This window comes from Lolium perenne, chromosome 1 (genome assembly GCF_019359855.2).
Source record: "Lolium perenne isolate Kyuss_39 chromosome 1, Kyuss_2.0, whole genome shotgun sequence".
Classification (NCBI taxonomy): Eukaryota; Viridiplantae; Streptophyta; class Magnoliopsida; order Poales; family Poaceae; genus Lolium; species Lolium perenne.
Genome location: NC_067244.2, coordinates 215,940,303 through 215,949,556, shown reverse-complemented (window position 1 = coordinate 215,949,556; position 9,254 = coordinate 215,940,303). Strand labels below are relative to the sequence as shown.

Below are 9,254 nucleotides of genomic sequence, written 5' to 3'. Positions count from 1 at the left end.
CAGGAGAGCGCACACCACCGCGGACGACATTGCTTCGATCGTGCGCTTTGTTTCACACCACTGCACCCCTACTTGTACCAACAGAGATGGGAACGATCAGACATCCATGTGTTCAACCGCTCACGCTATAAGTTTCCTTTCGTGTCGTCTTATCTAAATTTTGATTGGACAAAGCTTTGATTAGACAAAACTATTGTCTCCGTTTAAAAGAGAAGCATTCTCCATATTACTACATGTCGAGCCAAACAAGTCCAACGTATGACATAAATAGGTCGTACTGGAGTGCTGCGACGGGGTTTAGGTCCATAGTATGGAAGGTAGTCGCCGAAAATGCCGAATGAAACCTGGCAACGGGCGAGGATGATATCGAGCCCATCCGGTGGTTCAAGATTAGGAATGTATTAAGCCCTAAGTGTGTATTCTGTCTTTATTCAACGATTTAGTTGATACGTATTCGTGGTATTCATTTCACGCGCTTAGAGCAATTCGAGAAAATTACAAAAAACCACCACATATCAGGCACTTGTTTCAGAAAGCCACCACTTTACGATTTTTTTTCAAAAAACAACCACTCTAGACATAACACGTTACAAATAGCACTGATTCCACTATGATGCTGGTTTAATCACCAAACTGACATGTGGATCCCGCTGTCAAGCTGACGTGGTGACTAACAATGGTCAAGAGAGAAGATGGTTTAAGTTCTGGGCTTCTTTGCAAAATTTCGTGGGGCCCACTAGTCAAAATATCCTATTTTCTCCTTTTCATCTAGAAAAGAATATAAGGACGGCGTGCTCGGCCGCCGGCCGCCGGCGTCGGCCCTTAGCTCCGCCGGTCCTCAGCCCCACCGGCGTCGGCCCTCAGATCCGCCGGTCCTCAGTCCCGCCGACGCCGGTCCTCGGCCCCGCCAACGCAGGCCCTCAGCTCCGCCAGCACTAGCTCCGGCGAGGACGCGCATCCAGACCTTGTGTCCCTCGTCGACGCGCGCGTAGGAGGCCTCTGTGCGGAAGACGAGGAGGAGCGCTAGCGCCGAGCGGTGAGCTGGTAGGGGAGGGGGGATGCGGTGAGCGCGTGGTCCGGGACGAGCGTGTTGTAGGCGGCGACAGCGGCGGCGAAGGCGGAGACGGGCGTGACGAGGGAGAGGATGACCCGGGAGGAGAGCGAGGAGAGGAGGTGCCGCAGGTGGCACAGCGAGCTGCGGTGCTCCCGCCACTGCGCGTGGGATTGGCTGCCGCCGGGAGGTGGTCTGGGAAGCAGCGGGCGATATGGAGGTGGTGGCGCCGCGGGTAGGGCTTCGGGGGCGGCGGCGCCGGCATGGCCGGGCCCCTGGCGGCGCGACAAGGGGAGGGGCAAAGGGGATTGAATCCTTTCTCGGTTCAAGCCATGGCCGCAGTATCTCGGAATCGGGCCGGACACCTTGTTGGCGCTGAGCTGCAGCTCCTGCAGCGACGAGAGGTTCACGAGCGTGGCCGGGATGTGGCAGAGGCAGCGACGTCTGATTTGGTGGAGCTCCCGTTCGTGCCAGGAGGAGGGGCGGCGGATGGGGACTACTCAAGGGCCATTGGAGAATACGGAGACTGGGACGCGGCAGAGGTCAACGGCGGAGATTGGCCGGAGCGGAGGAAGATGGTCGGGGATGACGACGCAGACCACATTGACTCGACTCCCTTGGCGATTACCCGCAGTAGGAAACGGCGGAGACGAGTGCGCCGGACCGCCGGTGCGTCCGGCCGTAGCTGATCTCTCTTGCCTGAGACCCGTACGGGCTCCAGTTAGATTGGTCAATGTGGTGGAAAAAATTAAAAATGGAATAAAAAAGTGTCGTTAAAAAAGATGTGGACCATAAAATTAGAATTTATAATGTACCAAGGTCTTTTTTACAAATTTTACATGCCACGTCATCCTGACAACGGGACCCACATGTCAGTTTAGCTATTAAACCAGCATCATAGTGGAATCAGTGCTATTTGTAACGTGTTATCTCTATAGTGGTTGTTTTTTGAAAAGAATTCGTAAAGTGGTGGCTTTCTGAAACAACTGCCTGATATGTGGTGGTTTTTTGTAATTTTCTCGAGCAATTCCAATAGTATAGCCAACTGCTGGCCATAATAAGATGATATATCATTTGTAGTCATCTTATAGTATAATAGTTGACTATAAGAATGAAGCACTTTACTAACATATGACCCACCTTTTACTCTCACAAAGTGCATAGGAGCACGTGCAAGAGCTGGCTATTGCATAGTAGTCCTCCTCCCTTCTCTCTTCTCCAACTCATCTAAAATATATTATTTAATATCTTATAATCAGCTGACTGGATTCTATTGTACTTGCTCTTAGCAATAACTCTCGTGTAGGATGGACGAGGCTTTAATACGGGGCAAGGCTGACCTGCATGCAACTCTAGCCACTCAGAGCGATAACTGCTCTAAGGACAGAACATGTCCATAAATTGACCATTAAATATCTAGTCATTAATTTAATTCGTGGAAGAATTTTATTTCGCACACAGTAATGTTTGCTCCACCTACTACTTAACATCCGTGTATAAAATAATATATTACTATATCAAAACAGACTTCCATAGACCAAAATTAAATTTTTTAAAACTTTTTTAATTTATTTTTAATTTTTCCAAGTATGGGGATGCGTTGCACCCGAAGCTCCTTTGTATTCAGACTTATGGCTCTCGGGTGCAACGCATCCCATAGACCAAAAAAATTATAATAATTTAAATAAGTCAAAAAAAATTGAATCTTCCTGGAAATAAAAGATGATCAAGTTTGTATTCGTAAAAAAAATGGTTGGACACGAAATGATTCCCATGGACTCCAGGGAAAAAAAGACAAAATTATGACAAAAATAAAGTGAATAGTACCTGGTCATGGGGCATTTCGAGTTTGTTTTTTTTTTACCCAGGATACAATAAAAGTAATTTCCTAGGAAAATATTTTGTTTCTGGTACAATACCTGATCATCTTTGATTTCTATAAAAAATTAATTTTTTAAAAACTTTTTTTAATTTCTTTTTAATTTTTTCAAGTATGGGCTCCTTTGTATTTCCCTATATCAAATATAGCTTATTTCCAAATTATCTATGGTAAAATAATGTACTATTTATTAAAATGGCTCCTTTTGCAAATATTTACCATGTAGAAAAAGTTGTACTACTAATTCACAGCCGTGTAAAAATGATGTACAACATCAAATGGCTCTTTTCAATTTATCTATAGTAAAATGTTGTACTACTACTAGTTCTCCAAATAGATCCTTTCCAAATTTTTACCATATAAAAAAGTTGTACTACTAATTCACATTCGTGTAAAAATGTTGTACTACATTACTTCCTGGGTCATATATTCTGATTTTAAAATCTGCATTCAATTTTTTTGAACTGCACTTGGTTATTTTTGAAATATTTCATGATATCTCCAAGATAAAAGAATTACTGAATATTCAGCAATTACAAAAGCACAAGGATCTTTTCTCATAATGAAAATAGCTTCATCCAGCTCAATTCTAAATCAACATTCATTCAATCTGAATACAACTTTCAGCATGCACACATCAGTGGTCTCTGAATTTCCAAAACCGACATGAACCGGTATCACAGTTAATTGTGTCATTAACCATAATTTAAAATAAATTCAATGGAATATCATCTTCCCCAAACTCAAAATTATCCACCAAACAACCCCAAGAATCAACATGATTTCATCAATAATTTAGAACAAGTTTAGTGGATAATCATCAACGGGCAAATTTCTGGAAAAACAGAATACTATCAAAATGAATCCAAAACAACAACGAACCAAAAATCTGTAGTAAATCGAGTCAAATCCTCACCGAGCAGATATGGGATGGCCATGATAGATCTCTCTAGAAACCCAGTGCATGAAACACTGGCCATTTTTCCTGGCTTGGAACCGTAGCAGAGATTCTCTGGGGCGAACAGGAACTTCCGCGAATCAGGCCATGAGCTCGAAGCCATGATTTTACGTGCGCTGGGTATGCTAGCCTATTCGGCGAGCTCTTCGTCGACCGAGAGGACAAAGCCAGCGAGCTCTTCGCCTCCCTCTCCGTTGCTTCGTCGTGCTCCCGGCTCCGGCCGCCTCCGGCCGCCCCCGTTCTCCCCACCGTCATGTAGATGAGCGAGAGAGAGAGGGTAGGTGGAGTCGTGAGAGGGCTGGAGAGGCCGATTTTGCTGCCTGAGATGCACAAGATCCAGAGGATGGAGAAGATCTACAGGAGAATACGGCTAGCTACCATGCACTGTGCTAATAAATGAGGTTAAATGCGAGGTCAGTATGATTTTGCTGCCTGATATGAAAATCCAACGCGTATTGAACTGACGCTATATTAGCTACGAATCTCCCGGTGCCAGCTGAGGGCGACGATATCATCCTCGCGCGTTGCCAGGTCCCAATTCGCCGGGTTAAGGTAGTCGCTCACTTTCTATAAAGTGTAACCGCCTCATTTCTACAAATGTAGCCCCCCTCTCCAAGAGAGATCGTCTGGAATCAATGGGCACCTTTCACCATATTAGCATTATCTTGCAACGAAAATTCGCCAGGGTAGCCTACACACACAAATAAAAAGATAAAATAAAATTTATATCTTTTTGCACTGTAAAAATCCGGTCCTGGTAATGTCACGTTGACTCTTTTTCTCTCACAAGTTACATACAATCGTCTCAAGTATTACGAAGGAGCACTCGGGTGATGTGCACCTGATATTCAAAAATTGAATAACTTCTTTAAAATGTATTAGAAAATTGAAATAATTCACGTACCTACATGTCACCATGATAGTTACTCGTGCAACTTTTCAAGAATAAAATCGACCGTATGTAAGGGCATCTCCAGCGGCGCGACGGAAACGGACGCTGAGCGACCGTTTGCGTCCGTCTTGATCGAAAATGCGTTTGACATCCTCTCCAGGAGCGCGACGCAAAGTGACCGGGCCGTCCGCAGAGACGCAAACCTGCCGCAAATATGCGGGTTTGCGTATCTGCGGACGCGCAAAATGTACGATCGCGTCTCCATCGGGCCCGCCTGGCAGCGAGTGCATCGAGGGCATCGCTTCGGTGGTCAGCGCTTCCGCGTCTGCGCCGCAGCATTCGCCTCAATGGCACGGCTGTCTGTTCTGCACGCGCACTGGCGGACGACGACTGGGCTTCTGCGCAACCTTCAATGGCATCGTATCCCGCACGTGGTCGCCCTTCAAAGACCACCGGCCGCGTTCCTCCTTCCCCCACACCTCCATTGATACGTCTCCAACGTATCTATAATTTCTTATGTTCCATGCTAGTTTTATGACAATACCTACATGTTCTATTCACACTTTATAATGTTTTTATGCATTTTCTGGGACTAACCTATTAACAAGATGCCACAGTGCCAGTTCCTGTTTTCTGCTGTTTTTGATTTCAGAAAAGTTGGTTTACAAATATTCTCGGAATTGGACGAAACAAAAGCCCACAGCCCTATTTTCCACGGAGTGTTCCAGAAGACCGAAGAAGAGTCGAGGAAGGCCAGCAGGGGGCCCACCCCATAGAGCGGCGCGGGGGGGCCCATCGCCGCACCAAGGTGTGGGGATGGAGCCCCTTGGCTCCCCCGACGCTGCCCCTTCGCCTACTTATTCCTTCGTCTTCGAAAACCCTAGTACGGAGAGCAAAAATACCAGAAGAGTTCCGTAGCTCCGCCGCCACCAAAAACCTTAATTCGGGGGACAGAAGTCTCTGTTCCGGCACCCTGCCGGGACGGGGAATTGCCCCCGGAGCCATCTCCATCGACTACATCGCCATCTTCATCGCCGTTGCTGTCTCCCATGATAAGGAGGGAGTAGTTCTCCCCCGAGGCTGAGGGCTCTACCGGTAGCTATGTGGTTCATCTCTCTCTCCCATGGTGTGATCTTTATGTGATCATGAGCTTTGTAATCTTGTTGAATATGTAGATGTTGCTCTTGTCTATTATGCACTCTAGAGGTTACTTTAATATGAACTCCGGAGTCACTCTCCACGGTGTGATGGTGACAGTGTGCGCATCGTGTGTGATTCCTTTATGACGTTGTGGAGCTTGTTTACTCCGGCTTGAGGTGTGCTTTTGCAGCCCTACACAATGAATGGTGTTTTTTATCCAACAAGAGAGTGTTTGAGAGTAGCATTTATTTATTCAATTATGTGATCATTGTTGAGAGTGTCCACTAGTGAAAGTATGATCCGTAGGCCTTGTTTCTAAGCATTGAAACACTGTTTCCAACAAGTTCTGCTACATGTTCGCTTGCTGCCATTTTATTTCAGATTGCAATTACTACTTATAATCATCCATATTACTTGTATTTCACTATCTTTTCGCCGAACTAGTGCACCTATACATCTGACAAGTGTATTAGGTGTGTTGGGGACACAAGAGACTTCTTGTATCTTAATTGCAGGGTTGCTTGAGAGGGATATCTTTGACCTCTACCTCCCTGAGTTCGATAAACCTTGGGTGATTCACTTAAGGGAAATTTGCTGCTGTTTTACAAACGTCTGCTCTTGGAGGCCCAACACTGTGTACAGGAATAGAAGCGTGCGTAGACATCAAGCTATTTTCTGGCGCCGTTGCCGGGAAGGTAAGGTAAAAGGTATTCACATCCTCCGACTATTAAGCTATTTCCTAAAACTGTTGCCGGTGTGTGAGTGCTCGAAGCTATTTCTTTAGATTCTGCAATTATATCTTTTTGTTTCTTGTTTTTATTTCACTAGTTAGGCTTAATGGAAAACAACAACAAAATTAGAGATCTTTATGAAATTTATTCTGAATTAGGACATGATCCTTTTGAAGAGAAAATTAAAAAACCTATGGAAGTTTTTCGGCATAATAGTGGTAGTAATGTTATTAGTATAAATTTTTTGGACACCATTATTTTTAATTGTATGTAAAAACCCAAGCTTGGGGAAGCTAGTTTATATAAAAAATAATCTTTTTTGCTCCTCAGCTTTGGATGAAGTATTTTGCCTTGATAATGCTTTGTCTCCAATATGTGGTAATTCGAATGATGCTTGTGATATTTTCAGTCAATCTACTATTGAGGATAAAATTCATATGATTATTCTATGCCTCCAATTTATGATGATTATAATGATGGATGTGATAGTTTTACTCCCACTATTACTAATAAAATTGATTATGCTTGTGTGGAGAGTAATGATACTTTTATGCATGTGGATCATGATAAGAATGCTTTATGCGATAGTGATAAGGTATTAACTTGTCAATGCCTACGGGTTGTAGACTAGGGTTTAGTTGGAAGTAGAGGGCAAGTAGATCTCGAAGGTTTCAGCCGAAAAGTACTCGACAATTATGAAAACTAGGGTTTGAGAAACAATGATTCGATGCTTGCTTTGTCCCTCGACTCCCCCTTATATAGGAGGCGGAGCCGAGGGATTCGTATTGTACAAGTTACAGAGTCCGAGAAGGTTTCTAACTCATCCCGTAAGATTACAAATAATGCTTCCTATTACAACTCTAGCTTTCCTTAACAATATCTTGGGCTTCCGAATCCTCTTATTCTTCGGGTAGTGGGCCTTCAGTAAACCCCGGGTACTATCTTCGGCAGGCCCATTGGGGATGCCTATGTCAGTAGCCCCCGAGATTTTGCTTGAATCATAGAGTCGGGGAAAATCTCCACTGTTTATTTTTACTCGACAACTTACAACTTTTCTATATTTCTTCACATAAATTTCTATATTGTACAGGGATAATGGTAGTTGGGGCTAGTTCATCTGACGGATCAGGTACTAGTTAACTGCTCTAGTGGCAATCCGCAAAAACCTACTTCAAGATCACGTCCCTGGACATGATCTCGGGATACTGGTGTAAACTTCGACAGGTGCCGCTTAAGGTCTTACCATTCTGTCGAGTCCCAGTCATATTTATCGGGTACCTAACGCCACACAGAACGGATCTGGGGTCTTACCTTCGCAAATTTGCGGCATTCAGAAATTGATCGCAACTTTGGCGTTCTGAGAATATATTGTCGAGTTCTTATTCGGCTGTTGGAATGGCACATTTTATTGAGTCAACGGATGACTTATATTGCTCTCCCGATGGGAGTATATGCAGAGTTATTTATAACTCGAAATATACTCTTTTGCTCTTCTATATTTCTTCTTCCCGTTCTTTCTTTCTTTTTTATAATTTCATCGGGCACGCGAACAGCGTTCCCGATGGGAGTAGCCCCCGAGACTACAGCGAAGGACTTGTGCTTGGGTGTAGGCTCCACGCCTTATGCTGCTATATTTTCTTTCTTTCCCGAAGTTTTATAATTTCTCGGGTGCGCGAACAGCGCTCCCGATGGGAGTAGCCCCCGAGGCTATGAGCAAATATTTGTATTTGATCATAGGCTCACGCCATTTCTATTTCGTCTCTCTTGATCTTTTCATTTTTTCAAAGTAGCCCCCGAGCATTTGATCAAAAACTTGTATTTGATCAAAGGCTCTCCAATATTTTTCCATGTCTCCTTTTTATGAAGCTATTGAGTCGAATTTTTCTCCTGCCAAAGTGACGTTATTGCTGACGATAGCCACGATTGCAAGTCCGAAAATTGCGAGAAGTCTTCTCCCGCTGCCTTGCGGGCCCATATTACCCATTATCTTGACACGTCGTGCGAGTGGGGGACACACGTCCTCCGCTTTTCCTGGCGCACATACCGTAACTTCTCCAGGGTTAAAATACTTTTTTACCCCTATTCCACGTGGTTATCATCTGCCGCATAGTTTTTCCATCCAACGGTCCGCCGCTTCGCCGCACCTCTATATAAGATCCCCTTCGTCTACCTCGAGCACTTCCGCTCGCGCCGTTCTCCTGCTCTCCTCTGCAAAACTTCCTCCTGCGCCCCACAACTCCCTGAGCTCATCTTCTCCAAGCTGCACTCCTACGCCATTGTTGATGCCACCGCGTAGGTTGATCAAACACAGCACGCCGGAATCGTCAATGGCTGCCGTAGATCTGGGAAGCGCGGAGTGGGAAAGGTCCAAAATTTCCACCCAGGACATCAACCTCTTGAAGAAGCTGGGGATCAGCAAGAAGCCCAAGGCGCTGTGCTTCCCTAGCGAAGAAAGCTACCCAACCCCACCAATGGGGTATCGGGTAAGTTTCGTCGACCATCTCATCCGCGGTCTTTCCGCCCCCATTCATCCTTTCCTCCGCGGATTGCTGTTTGTTTATGGTCTGCAACTTCACCACCTCACTCCCAATTCTATCCTCCAC

The 9,254-nt window shown here is 45.1% G+C and overlaps 1 long non-coding RNA gene across 1 annotated transcript; it reads right to left on the bottom strand.

The window, feature by feature from the left end:
• Positions 1–3,513: 3,513 nt before the first annotated feature.
• LOC127318030 (uncharacterized) lies at positions 3,514–4,300 on the bottom strand. Its single transcript, XR_007861647.2, has 2 exons — positions 3,847–4,300; positions 3,514–3,765 (listed from the first exon to the last, which is right to left on the bottom strand). It is a non-coding gene; the product is annotated as an uncharacterized lncRNA (long non-coding RNA).
• Between the last annotated feature and the right edge of the window lie 4,954 nt (positions 4,301–9,254).